The sequence below is a fragment of the Podarcis filfolensis genome (genome assembly GCF_964270895.1).
Source record: "Podarcis filfolensis genome assembly, chromosome: 2".
Taxonomy (NCBI): Eukaryota; Metazoa; Chordata; class Lepidosauria; order Squamata; family Lacertidae; genus Podarcis; species Podarcis filfolensis.
Genome location: NC_139605.1, coordinates 77251767 through 77265756, shown reverse-complemented (window position 1 = coordinate 77265756; position 13990 = coordinate 77251767). Strand labels below are relative to the sequence as shown.

At 39.7% G+C, this 13990-nt stretch overlaps 1 protein-coding gene across 11 annotated transcripts in view; it reads left to right on the top strand.

The window, feature by feature from the left end:
* Positions 1-13990, top strand: part of TENM2 (teneurin transmembrane protein 2) — a 709050-nt gene that overhangs the window by 170905 nt on the left and 524155 nt on the right. The window lies entirely within an intron of this gene.

The following is a 13990-nucleotide window of genomic DNA, read 5'->3' as shown; positions in this document are numbered from 1 at the left end:
GCACATTCTCTCTTCTCTGTCATATGCCTTATTCAATTTTATTGAAGTAAGTATTGTTTGGGGGAAGTTTCAAAGCATTAAAAATCACTTAGTCAAAAGGTCTATTATTTTATTAGAATGCAGGTGGAGTAATAAAAGGGAAATAGTTTGTAAAACAGAAGATATTTTTTGACTCACCTACACATTTGAAATTCTAAGATAGCCCTAATCTCAGATACTCACAAAATAATTGTGAAGGGACAGTTGCCTGAAGTCGAAAGGAAGAGCTGAGAGCTGTCATAGGGCAGATAGGTGATGTTTTTGTGGTGCTCACAACAATGAAGAATGAACCATGTGTATCTTTCAGGGCAGAGCCTTGACACTTAGGGCTAGGCAGGAGCATCATAACGTTGAAAATGAGACTTTGGCAACTGCCTAGAGATCAAAACAGGTGAGAGTTGAAGCTCAAAATCTCTTCTTTTAAGACAGGCCACTAAAATGATATTCAGTTAGCTATGGACATATTGGATAATTGGTATGTGCTGAAGAAGTTAAGTTTGTGATAGTGCAGATAGGATACTTGGAGGACACAAACTGAATTCTAAAATTCTCCACAAGTTCCATCTTAAAATCCACTCAAATCCTCTCACGTGTTCAGTTTCCAAACTTTGCAGTTTTGGGTGGTCTTAGTTTCAGTAGTTGTCATAAACAAGGGTTCCAACATGGACTGTGCATCAGACAGAGGTGTGATATTTTAATTTTAAACTATTTTAATTTATTTCTACATTTTATTGCTTGCATGAATATGTCTGAGTATTAGAGCATTAATAGCATTTACTAGACCTATATTAATGTTTGCCCTAATCTAGCAAGGAAGATGTTCAATAGCAGCATCTTGCTCATGTAGCCAGTGCTGATGCATGTCTGAATGTGCACTGCATTTTTAAATTGATTTATTTCTTTTAAACTTATATAAAACATTAAGCATCAGTACCTGAAGAATCTTCATTGGCAGGGTGTTCCACAGAGTGTTTTCCACTGCAGAAAAAATCCCTAATCCTCAGGTCTGTCCTGCTGAGGCGCTGGAGCAGTACCTCAGATGAAAACCAGAGCATTAAGGGGAAAATATATGAAAGAAGGTGGTCCTGCAATATAATGCTGCTCTCAGTCCTATAAATGGCCAAGATATATATTTCATACACATGTAGACACATTTTGATACATAGACTGGTATTGTACAATTGCATTAGGTTGTGCATACACAGCTACATGAAAGCAGTTCCCTGCAACTAGAGAGGGTCAAGAGGGTCTCCTTCCCTTGTATGCTATCTGGGAGTTTTCCCGACTCTCCAAAGTGGATTTGGAGGAGGCACAAGAGGCATAGGGAGAGAGGAGGGGCCCCATGGTGCTAGTGTGAGTCCTTGAGCTGGCTTACACTAGTGGAATGAGTTTGTTGATTCCAGGCCATTGTATGTACAGGCACAAGTATGTAAACATTGAATACAATGGTGTAACAGATTATAACACTTTTATTAGTATTTGTGTTTGATTTATTTTATACACACACACACGGCCTAGTAGGAAAACTTCATTAATTAAAATTTTATAGAGGTCATGTGCTCATATCTGGATATCTTATTTGTGATGCATTTGCAAAATATTAAATGTGAAACTGTCAATTAAATTCATATATATAAACACACAAAACCTCTGAGAAATATCAAATGTGACTGAGGTAATATAGCATTAAGCATTTTTTGAAAAACAATTGGATGTCTGGATTCTGACAAATCAGTTGGGAGAGGGTTTCTTAGAAAAAACATAAGAAATTATGCTGACACACTTTACTTTTGCTGATGAGGCACTGGTAAAGCAATGATGCAAGGAGCCACCTTAGACTAGTGCAGAACAATCAACTTCATTGCCATTGCACTAGCATAATTGGTGACTAGTGTCTAATTGGTCTCATCAGCTGTGATGGTAAATTATTTATTTTTATTAAGAGATAGAAGCAAGGGCCACTTTTGTGGTTGTCCTAACTTGCAAATTGCACTGTTCTTAGCTTCACTCTGAAGGCTTGTGGTGTAAGCTTGTATACTGACTGTCTAATGGTAGTATCTACATATTTTAATGAGGAGGGAAATACAGAAAAGTGTATATATGCTGGCTCTTCATAAATCTACCTCATGCATTCTTCCTCTTGAAAACTGAATTGTTTCTTTTCATTAACATATGATAACTGCAATAGGTTTCGTATCACTCTCCACCATTCCCATTTGGCTTGACATTTGCAGAGTTCAGATGCAGCGCTAATAATCTTTCTGTGCTGCTCACTCTAATGATGTCCATACAGTAAATGAGATGTGAGTACTGCCACCCTAATGAAAAGCATATGCGGGGCCAGAGGGGGGGGAGAGGGAAGAGACCTGCTTAATTACAAAAAAACCCAAAAACTGTTGTGGGAATGAGTTGTTAGAAACATAATTGTTCTGATTGATTACTGAGATGTTAGAGAACTTATTTATGTATTTGTTTCTCTGTACATCAGTCTCCTTCCTTTGCTGCCTGTGTCGCTGATTTGCTGAAGTCACTTGTGTAATACTTTATTCTCCAACTGAATCCATCTTTTTATTCACAATAGACAGAGGAGGGCAATGTTAAAGTTATTTCAGAGTCTTATCTCACACAAATCCTGAACGTGTTGCAGATGCCTAAACTCACAAATAATTGCTGCAAGCAAAACATTGTTCCACCACATTATATCATCCAAATGTCTAGATCTCACTTGATATTATTCAGTAATTCAACACATGATAGAGCAAGCAAAATAAGGTAAGCAAAAAAGTTTGTTTGTTTGCTTTCTAGATAGGAGTCTTTTTTGTCCTCATCTTTCCCCAGAAGATCTTTAATAATAAATGGTTTTAGAGGGGCTTGCAGGAAGAGAAAAAGGAGCAAATATTTTCCCTTCAGTGCTCAGGTTTAAGAAAAGAAAGTAAATAATTAAGAAGTGTGGTGGTTGGAAATGCTCATAACTCTTCCACCATTTAATCTTTGACTTGTAGGCAGAAGTACATAATTGCCCTCAGTAACCCACAGGAGGGCTGACCACTTGCAGAATCCCAGTCCAGCTAATGGGGGAAAGTCAGTCATCTGCCCTGTACCAAGACAAAACGTAGGCTATTTTCACAGATGATGTTTAAATCAGTTTTTGTACTTCCTCACATAATATGGATGTGCATTGGATAGAATTCAGATTCAGTTTAATACACCTTGGAACTTAAAAAGCGTGAGCTTAACAAGCAACTCTTAAGGTTTCATCTTTGTTGCTCATTCTTTTTTCTTTCTTTGAGTATTTTCTAGCAATCTTTGGATCTATGTTTTTATCTTATTTACTCACTCTACATTATTTACTTTTAAGAATACAATAAAAAAATACCATTTTAAGAAAGGGATACATTTTGTAATGCAGACACCATATGCACTGCCAGCCTGAAACTGCCTCTGGGTGGCAAGAGCTCCTTGCAGCAAGCCATTTTGTACATACTGGTTTGTCATATAGATCAGCCCTGACCTCTTAATTTGGCTGCATGCTATGAAAAGCCACGGAAAAGGATATTTGCCAGTGAAGAACAAAAGCCACAAGGTGTATGGAACAGTTTCATGTGAACTCCTTTTGGTTGTTGTATTGTGAGAAGCAGTCCTCGGCGTGGCTCATGAAAGTGTCCTTTACTTAGAGGTCAATCTTGGGCAGTTCTATTCATGTCCTTTTAGTTTCGGGAACACAAACAAACATTCCAAATCTAGTAAAAAAAACAGGAAATGTGTCATTCTCTTATGTAACTCTGTACCACCACCACCCCAGTCAGGAACATGCATGTTATGACTAGGGATGAGGGACAAATTCGATTTAGTTCTTATTGAAAGCTGAATCTACCAAATTCATACTTTCTGAAACAATATGGGAACCAAAATACAGCCACCCTTCAAAATTCCATGATTTCAGACAAGGAAACCGTTCTCAACACTACCTGGAGATGCTGGTGACTGAACCTGAGACCTCATGCATAGAAAGCAGATGCTCAACCACTGAGTTACAGCCTTTCCCCAGTACCATCACATTCTGTCTTGAACATCACCTTGAAATTCAATAATTTCTTATGCTTCAGATAGACAAACACCTGAGCAAAGGAAAGACCTATGTTTCTTCTTAGCTTTTCATATTGTTAGGTGTCAGGGAACTGCCATCAGTACTGGAGGGGGAGAGCAAAAGCCAGAGGGATCCCAGAGAGTGTCCAGGGATCGGGAGGAGCAGCCCATCTTCTGGGGAAGAGAATCAGCGTAGCACCAGCGGAGAAGGGGGGCAGGTGGGGGAAGTGGCGAGGCGGTCTCATGACTCCTTGCCTGGGACCAGCGGGGAGAGTAGGGGTCCTCCGTTGCCCACGCCCTCCCTGCGCAGAAGGCTTCTGCGCAGAGAGGGTAGGCGGAGACTAGGCATCAAAGAACTTCTTTGCTGGAAGAAGTTTAAGAAACGCCCACTCACGGATTCTGCCAGCGATTGAGTCAGCCACGGGTGAGTGGCTGTCCGGACAGAAAAAGGTTCACTTTGGCAACCCAGCCAGGTGTTTCCACCCAGCCGGGGAGATAGGTACCTGCTTATGCACGAGCAACCCCTAGAACCATTACATTAGGTGATTTGAGACACTTAGCTCTATTTCTCAATGCCATCTCACTAAGGAGGCTATGCAGGCCAGGACCAGGACCTGGATACAGTGGTGAGCTAGATTAGAGTGAATAAAGTAAGTTTGAATTCCATCAAGTGCTGTGGATGAGTGGTTCGTATATCTGAAAAATGGACCTGTTTACTAGAGGCCCAGCTGACCCCTGTGGCTAGGAGCACCTTCCCAGAGTCTCATCAGATGTGGCAGTGGTAGCCATTCCTGGAGCTTGATAGCTTGACCGAAGTAATTCAGGCATTGGTAACTTCAAGACTGCATTACTGCAGAGCAATCTATGTGGGGCTTTCCTTGCAATTTGTCTGGAATCTGCAGTTACTACAGAATGTTGCAGTTTGGTTGCTGACCCAAATGAGATTCTGCTAGCATAGTACACCTCTGCTCAAAGTTCTACACTAGCTGCCAATTTGCCACAGGCCCACATCCAAGGTCTCCAAGTATATGCAGCCCTTAACAGCTTGGAACTTGTTTAGCTGAGGGATTGCCTTGCCCCCTACATGCCTACTGAACCACTTTGATCTACGGAACTTAAACACTTGCAAGTACCTTATGACATTTTCTCCGTATAGTCATACCTTGGTTTCCGAACAGCTTAGTCCTTAAACGTTTTGGCTCCTGAATGTAGTAAACCTGGAAGTCAGTGTTCCGGTTTGCAAACTATTTTTGGAAGCTGAACGTCCAACGGGCCTTCCGTGGTTTCCAAACATTTTGGAAGTCGAACAGACTTCCGGAATGCATTCCACTGGACTTCCAAGGTACGGTTGTATCTGCAAGGACTTGGGCTTCCTGTGTGGCACCACCTGTGCTCTTCTAAAGAAGAAACAAATGTAAATACAGTGGTACCCCGGGTTAAGTACTTAATTCATTCCGGAGGTCTGTTCTTAACCTGAAACTGTTCTTAACCTGAGGCACCACTTTAGCTAATGGGGCCTCCTGCTGCTGCCGCGCCGCTGGAGCACGATTTCTGTTCTCATCCTGAAGCAAAGTTCTTAACCCGAGGTAATATTTCTGGGTTAGCGGAGTCTGTAACCTGAAGTGTATGTAACCTGAAGCGTTCGAAACCCGAGGTGCCACTGTAGTAATCAATCAGCCTAGGAACTGCATCACTCAATTTGTCAAGTTCTATGTTAGGAGCTTGAAACATACACAATGGTGGGAGAGGTTTTCAATATCATCTGATATTTATCTGATACCTGGAAACATTCTGTTTGTGTCAGGCATTTTTGCATAGTGTTCACCGTGTGCCAACCTTTTCATTACGTTTGAACTGTGTGTTTCTTGTTTGTTTGCTACCAAGCATATGGCAGCTTCCCACCATCCCAGTTGGGCATTGTAGCACCCACCTGCAAGTCCATAAAATGTCCTTGGAAAAGGCAGACCCCTTTGCAACAGAAGATTGCCATGCCAAAAGAACTAAGAGCACTGCTGTGCCATATGACAGGATACTAATGTCAACATAAATTAATATCAGGAAGGCAGAAATAATTATAACAAAGATATAGTTCTAGAAAAGTTGTGCTTTACAGAATTTGAAATGAAACTGGTTAAGATACCATGACTCCATTTAGACAAAGAATGCAGAGCCAGAGCACCTTCAACTGTTGTTGGACTCCCAGTTTTCATTGGCCCCAGCCAGTGTGGCCAGTGGTCAGGATGTTGGATTGGTAGTCCAATAAGATCTGGAGGGCCACAGGTTCCACATTTCTGATTCAGGCCTGTTCCCAAAAGCTTAAAGAGGGATCAGTCAGAAAGATCAGGGAATGGTGTTTACTGATGTGTTTACATTTTTGTTTTTACTGTAGTATTGTCTTTTTAGGTTGTCTACCACGTATACATTTATGGTTTTGCTTTAAATGGCCTGGATCTAAGGTAACTGAAGGCTTGCCTCTTTCCGTTTGTTACCTGCAGTTCTAAATTCATTGGGTGAAACACTGCCTTTCTGATGTTAGGCATTTGGCTAAAAGAAACAGGGCTTTCTCATTGCCGGTGTCTACTTTGAAGGACGTTCTGCCAAAGGACACCTGCCAGGTACATTCACTTTTCAAAGACACAGTGCTTTTTTCTAGAAAAAAAGGTGCAGGAACTCATCACAAACAGACCTTTGTACTAGTATTAGAGGTGACTCCCCATTTGTGCGGAGGTTCCGTTTGGGGCCCCTGCGGGCATATGCAAAATTGCATATAATGGGGAGCACCCTGGAGAGTCCTAGTGGCTCAAAGAGGAGACCCACCCCAGAGCCCAAAGAGGGCGGCTTGCAGAGCTGACGTACAGGGAGGCTTCTTCCCTGTGCCTCAGCTCTGACAGTCCATGGAACAGCCTTGCCTCTTTGGCACAAGCAGGAGAGACAGGGCGGCTTGCAGAGCTGATGCGCTGGGCTTCTTACCATGCATTAGCTGTTAGCCTGGAGGCTGAAGAGCCCTTCTGTGCCTCCAGCTCACAAGGAGACCTACTCTGGAGCCCATGGAGGATGTCCCCTTCGTGTTCTGGGGAGGGTCTCCTTGTGAGCCACAGGGACGAGGTAAGAGGTGCTGGAACTGTGTTCCGGCACGTTCCAGCTCAAAAAAGCCCTGCGAAGACTTTTCCTTCTTGTAGGAAACCAACAAGAACCATGAATGATGGTAGACCCTCTTAATAGAATTCCTACCCTTCCACAGGTTGTGAAGCCCAAAGCTCTATGTCTTTATCAAGTAATGATATAACTGTGAAAAAGAAAATGAATAAATGCTTCCTATAGCGACCTTGCTTGCTTGTGTGAATTGTCATATTCAAAGTGTGCCATGCTACACATACATTCCTCCCCAAACACTCTATAATATATATCTAAATAGTATTTAGATTTTAATATTTAATAGGTTTATATTGATGCTTCCTTCCATTAACCTAAAAGTGGATGAATTGAATAGTTTTTTCTGTAGAAACTCGGTATAGATTAATATGCTAGTCAACTATAAATGCAGAGAACAGGGCAGCATGAGTAGGTTTATAATTTTGGGTGATTGCCAACAGTAGATTTTGCTTGCTATTCTTCAGTGGTTGTATTTATCAAGTGAATGCATTATCCTCGCATGTGATTCCATATATTAGGTGTAGAGAACAACTTAGCTCCTACGCAAGTGGTATGCATGATATTCATGCACTGGTCATCTGCCAGACTGTTTTGTGCTACTCATCCTGTTATTAAACTGAAACTTGGGGGTGATTTAAGAGTGTGTGATTGTCTCTTGAAATAATTGTGCATATAAAGGGTACAGAAAATATTTGCTAAAGTGAAACTGCTTTTGAGAACGTTTAAATTGCAACTGAATACCAAAGGTGCAAATGGCAGCACGTAGACCCACTACATAGAAGCCAATACAGTCTACACTGCCAGTATTATGGCCAAGCCATTCACTCTAACCAGAGAACCTCCTCCAGAAGAAATTAGAATGACCAAAATGTGTTTCAGAGATTTCAAGCTACAGTCTTTCTTTTCAAAATAGTTTTTTACCCATGATTTCTGCATCTTGGCTTTATTTCTGTTAAAGAAATCATGACACAGTGTAACATATCATGTGTTGTTGTTCACCTGAGGTTGTATTTACCTAATTTTAAGACCTGCTAAAGAACAAATGATTGCTATTATGTCCTGATATGTAAAACCACAGAATTCAAAGAGGGTGCACTTTCTTTTTCCCGTGACTGTATTTGTTATTTTATAGAAACAATATGATCTGTGTTGGTGTGTGTGAAATTGATATCTTCCAGTGCGGCATACATTGTCTTGCCTTGAGAAATTTCACATTCACTTATATGCATATTATGGAATTTCAATTGCAGTATTGGTGGATTTTATTGCCTATGAAAATACTGAATTTCAGGCTTTATCCTATTCCAGATTTATAACAGCTTAGTAGTAAATGGTGAAACGTCTATGTTCTTCAGAAAAATATTCACGAAACTGCATGAATTGGACAGATACTCATCCTAAGGCTGTTTAGTATACCTCAAACTTTTATCTACCAAGATTCTTAGAACCTAGGCAAGAGCTCAGCTGGTATAACACGAGACTCTTAATCTCAGGGCTGTGGGTTTGAACCCCACATTGGGCAAAAAGATTCCTGCACTGCAGGGGGTTGGACTAGATGATCCTAATGGTCCCTTCCAACTCTACAATTATAGGATATTATTAAGTGTGTTCAACTACAAGACCTTAACGGAGATGGGTCATAGCTTAGCGATAATGCATGCTTGGCATTCAGAAGGTCCCATGTTCAATGCCTGACATATCCAGGTAGGGCTGGGAATAGGAAACCCCCCCAAAAAAACACCTCCTGTCTAAAACACTGGAGAGTTGCTACCAACCTGAGCAGACAGTACTGAGCTAAACTAACCAATAGTCTCAACCTTGTGAAGGCATTTTACATACTCACCCTCATACTCCACTATACATATTACAGTGGTACCTCAAGTTAAGAACTTAATTCGTTCTGGATGTCCGTTCTAAACCTGAAACTGTTCTTAACTTGAAGCACCACTTTAGCTAATGGGGTCTCCCGCTGCCACCGCCGCGTGTTTTCTGTTCTCATCCTGAAACAAAGTTCTTAACCCGAGGTACTATTTCTGGATTAGCGAAGTCTGTAACCTGAAGCGTCTGTAACCTGAAGTGTCTGTAACCCGAGGTACCACTGTATATTGTTATGGTTACTGCACTGGAGATCCTATATTTGAAAAGGAAATCCCATTAACTTTCCTGCTTTTGCCTCTCACTTTCCTGTTAGTCTTACGAGAGCTCCTCAGGAAGTTCGTCTTTCATGTTTCCCTGTCACAATGTTTCAGTTGCAATACTTCATGTCAGCCTTCAGTATGTCACTGTGTGCCATTTCCTTACAACCTCTCAATAAAGTTATGGCATCTGTTCACCTGAACATTTACCCTCCCACTCACGCCTACTTCCACCTGCCTGCTGAAAAAAATATAAAAAGAATAATTCACAGGAATCTTTTTTCAAAATATAAAAATAATGTACTCAGTGAATCTGGCTGTGACAAACACAAGCTTAATCAGTAGTTTTTGCAAATAATTATCCTTTTAATGGATTCAAGAAAAATAATAATACACAAATGGGAAAATGTCCTCAAGAGGCAAAAGAATGATAACTTTAAGCCCTTTAAAAGTTGGAGACATAGTTTTTAAAAATTCAGCATTTTAAAACAATAGGTGGAATTCCTTTGCAGGATTAATTTGCCATCCCATTTGTTTTACTAGTCCCTTAAGATCAGTTTATCTGCCAATGTTATGCTTCATTCTTAAATGCTGATAGCCTTCCTGAAATAGTGTTTCTGGGAATGGAGTTTCAAGATAGCCTTTTTGATTCTCCATGCTGAGTGAGATAAATGTAAATTTTTTACAATTGTCAGTTACATCCTAGGTTAGTTGACTTGGCTTTCTTCACTCGTATATGTGGCTTAGCTGTGGTAAGGGGAACAGAAATGGTGCAACCATGATTTCTATTACAACTGTAAAAACTGTATTTTCCTTAAATGGATATATTTTACTATTCAAAAATATAAATACATTTCAGTAAAAATATAAAGGACATGGGAAATTTAATTTCCTTTTATACTATTTTTGAGATTTTAAAAGGCTGAGCAAATTTAAAAAACTACTTAACTTGGCCCCAACAAGAATACTATGTTAGTGCCAGTCTTACTTCCTTTTGGAAGGTATTCCAAAACCAGGGCTCCCCTGCCAAGAAAGTCCCCTCCAAACTGAGCCTAGGGCTTGCCAATTGGAAGGTCGGCGGTTCGAATCTCCGCGACAGGGTGAGCTCCCGTTGTTCGGTCCCAGCTCCTGCCATCCTAACAGTTCAAAAGCATGTCAAAGTACAAGTAGATAAGTAGGTACTGCTCCAGCGGGAAGGTAAACGGCATTTCCGTGCGGTGCTCTGGTTAGCCAGAAGCGGTTTAGTCATGCTGGCCACATGACCCAGAAGTTGTCTGGCTCCCTCGGCCAATAAAGTGAGATGAGCACCGCAACTCCAGAGTCGTTCGCGACTGGACCTAACAGTCAGGGGTCCCTTTACTTTACCTTACATGGGTAAATACATAAAGCACCTCTCTTACAGACAGAACTCAGATAAGGGTCTCATTGGAGACCTTAATGTACAGGCAGCTTGATTTATGCAAAAATACATATTTGGGTCCTTAGCAATTGAGGTCTTTAAAGGTAAACACAAGCATTTTTAATTGAGTTTGGAAACAAATAAAAACAGTGTAATTCCTTCAGAATAGATGTAATATGATTCTATCTAGACAAACCAGTCAGAATTCTGTGCTAATTGCATCTTCCGAACCAGCAGCCACATGTGCAATGCATTGCATTTATCCAACTGGAAGGTTGAATCACTATAGCCAGGTTATTTTTGAATCACTATAGCCAGCCGAAATTGGCAAAAGGTGATCTAAGGCTACTTGGATCTATAATTACAGTGTTGGAGTTGTATGCTTATTCCTTTGGTGGGGATGCAAACCCGCCAGTACTATTTGCACACCCAGTTCCTAGTCCTGGGAAGCACCTACTCTGCCTTGTCAGGGTTCAGCTCCAGTTTATTGATCCTCATGTAGTTCGTCACCAAGTCCTGACAGTGGTTCAGCATTTCTACAGCCTCACCTGATCAAGGTGACAAGGAGAAATAGTTGCCCTGTGACACCTAACTCCAAATTCCCAGGTTATTTCAACAAGGCATTTTATATAGATGTTTTAAAAAAATGGGTGATTAGATGGAAACTTGTGGGACTCTACAAATCAAAGGCCATGAACTGAGCAAAAACCAAAACCAATCTTACCTTCTGAAACTGACCTTGCGCATATGTACAGAACCAACTGATTTTGAAAATTATTGTCTTGTGTCCTTATTTCACACTTGACCCTTCTGAATGGATATTGCAGTGCAAAAGTGATATTAGTGGCTTCATTCACCCATAACACTAGGGTCATGAGGATAAATCTATACAAGTCCCCCTTTCCTGTCTGATGTAGAATTGTTTTTGTTTACACATGTAAACTTCTTAAAACAAAATGTAGTAGAGGGAAATGCTTAATCACTGTGGTGCTTGCAAATCTTAACCAGGCAGTTCATTTGATAGTTTAACCTTTCCAGTGTAAATTATTGTTTGAGATACACCATTTAGCCTTCTGTAAAAGTGTTTGTTTTTTTCCTACTTGCCTGAGTGACAAACACATGTCACATATTTTATTTTATCCTGGGGTTACAACACAGTGTATGTATAAACAGATGTATTTTATACCAACATCATAAATAACAGAATTCAGATACTAATTAAAATATTATAGCAGGAGAATCTAATATTTCACTCACACTATCCTGCTTAATGTGTAAGTATTAACCATAGTGTGAATGGGATTTCAATTCAAGAAATCTACTTGAGGTCATAAAAATCTTACAGGGCTCTGCTGACTTAGATACTATTACCCTGCACTAATTAAAACTAAAGTTTCTAGCATGAAAGAGGTCCAAGTGACAGTATTTTAATAAGCAATGGTTGGTTTGTGTTACATAATAGTTACAGCATACAATTTTTCTGTGCTAACCTTATCATACTTACTAAATGCTTGTACAGTAGTACACACTTGTAACAGAGCCACATATTATCTTAATAAGAAGTATAAAGCTAGGATTAAATTTCATTCATCTCTTTAGCTAATGCATTTCTAAAATCAAGTTAAATAAGCAGTTGGCTGAGCACACAGGTCACGTTAATAAGTTCTGAGTCCAAGATTTAAGAAGGAGAATCTCTTGATTCCTTTATGGCCATTTGAAGATTATATAAAGAGCTGTATAACCATAATTTGCTTTTCTCTTTAAACAAGGAATGTTTATGAGTAAATATAGTCTCAACTCCTATAGAAATTATAATATTTAGCATTAGTATTAACCCAAATTACCTTGCAAATAGCAGATAATAAAATATAAGTCTTTTTAAATATGTACTGTATCTCATATTTCTATGTTGCAATCTTTTATTGCAAGCCACACCCAACACAGCATAGAAAGCAAAAAAATCCTAAAATAAAAATGTCATGATTAAAATCATCAACAGAAATGTAAGTATGCATATGTGGCTTTCAAAGTGAAATTATAGAAATAATAATAATTTGCTAGTCCATATAGTTCTTTTTCCTCCTTAATATTCAATATTCCCTTATGGATCAATTCTTCCAGGCCCAGAGTACCTTCTGCAGGGTGCTAAACTGAATTGATAGTGCACAGTAGAGGTTACAGTTTGACACTGTAAATGCTCCTGCATGCCACTTTTCATTAATGTTCCAAATGTGGATATGTTTGCCAGTGCAAGATTGTAAGATATGTTTAGTGGATAACGGCTGTTCTCTGTAAGGTATTACTCCTTTCAGCTGCTTATGATTTGATTACAGTCAAAAAGGCTTTCACAGTAGCCTTAATTATAAATGGAGCATAGTAATCTGAAACCTGACATCACACAAACTGTAATCTTCCTCTGTCAGCATCAATTTAAAGGCATTCTCCTTCCTTCCTACCATTCTCATCTCTCTCTCTCCCCCCCCCTATTTATTTTAAATGCTGATTTGATCTTTCTGCTTATCCTTTTTTTTTCGGGGTGTGTCTTACAATAATCCTTGTTTTCATTAGAGGATAGGGCAACACACACAAAAGTACTATTATCCTTAGGTGGGCACTATTCTCCCAGAATTTTCCACTATTCATTAAGCGTGTGAACTGTTCTGTCAATATTTATGATGTTAGCACAAGCCCTTGATTGAGTTACAAACTTGTATTCAATTAGGGGGCATGTAATTTTGTAAATATTAATAGAATAAAATAACAAAGGTTTTCCATCTGTGGTACCAGTCCTGCTCCATGTCTACCCAAATAATTTTTCCCCAGGATGATCTTACAACAAAGCTAAAAGGAAGAGAAGAAATCAATGACAGGCTCTCTTTTCTATTTATGTCACCCTTTCACATTCAGCATTGTGGTTAGAGCAGCATTAAGAATGAGTTGAGTATTTAATGGAATAGCAACAATAGTTGATGTCAATTGGAAATGAAAAGGACTAGCATAGAATTTAATCTATATTATCCCAGAAATTGGTCAGAGCATGCCCCAACCTCATTTTAGCCTTGAAGGATAGACCTGTAATAGTGTGATATATAGTTCTCCAGACATAATAGATAGAGGGTAGTCTTTCTCTGTGTTGTGCAGGATTGCTGAGAGATTGCAAAGAAGAACAAAATAAAAC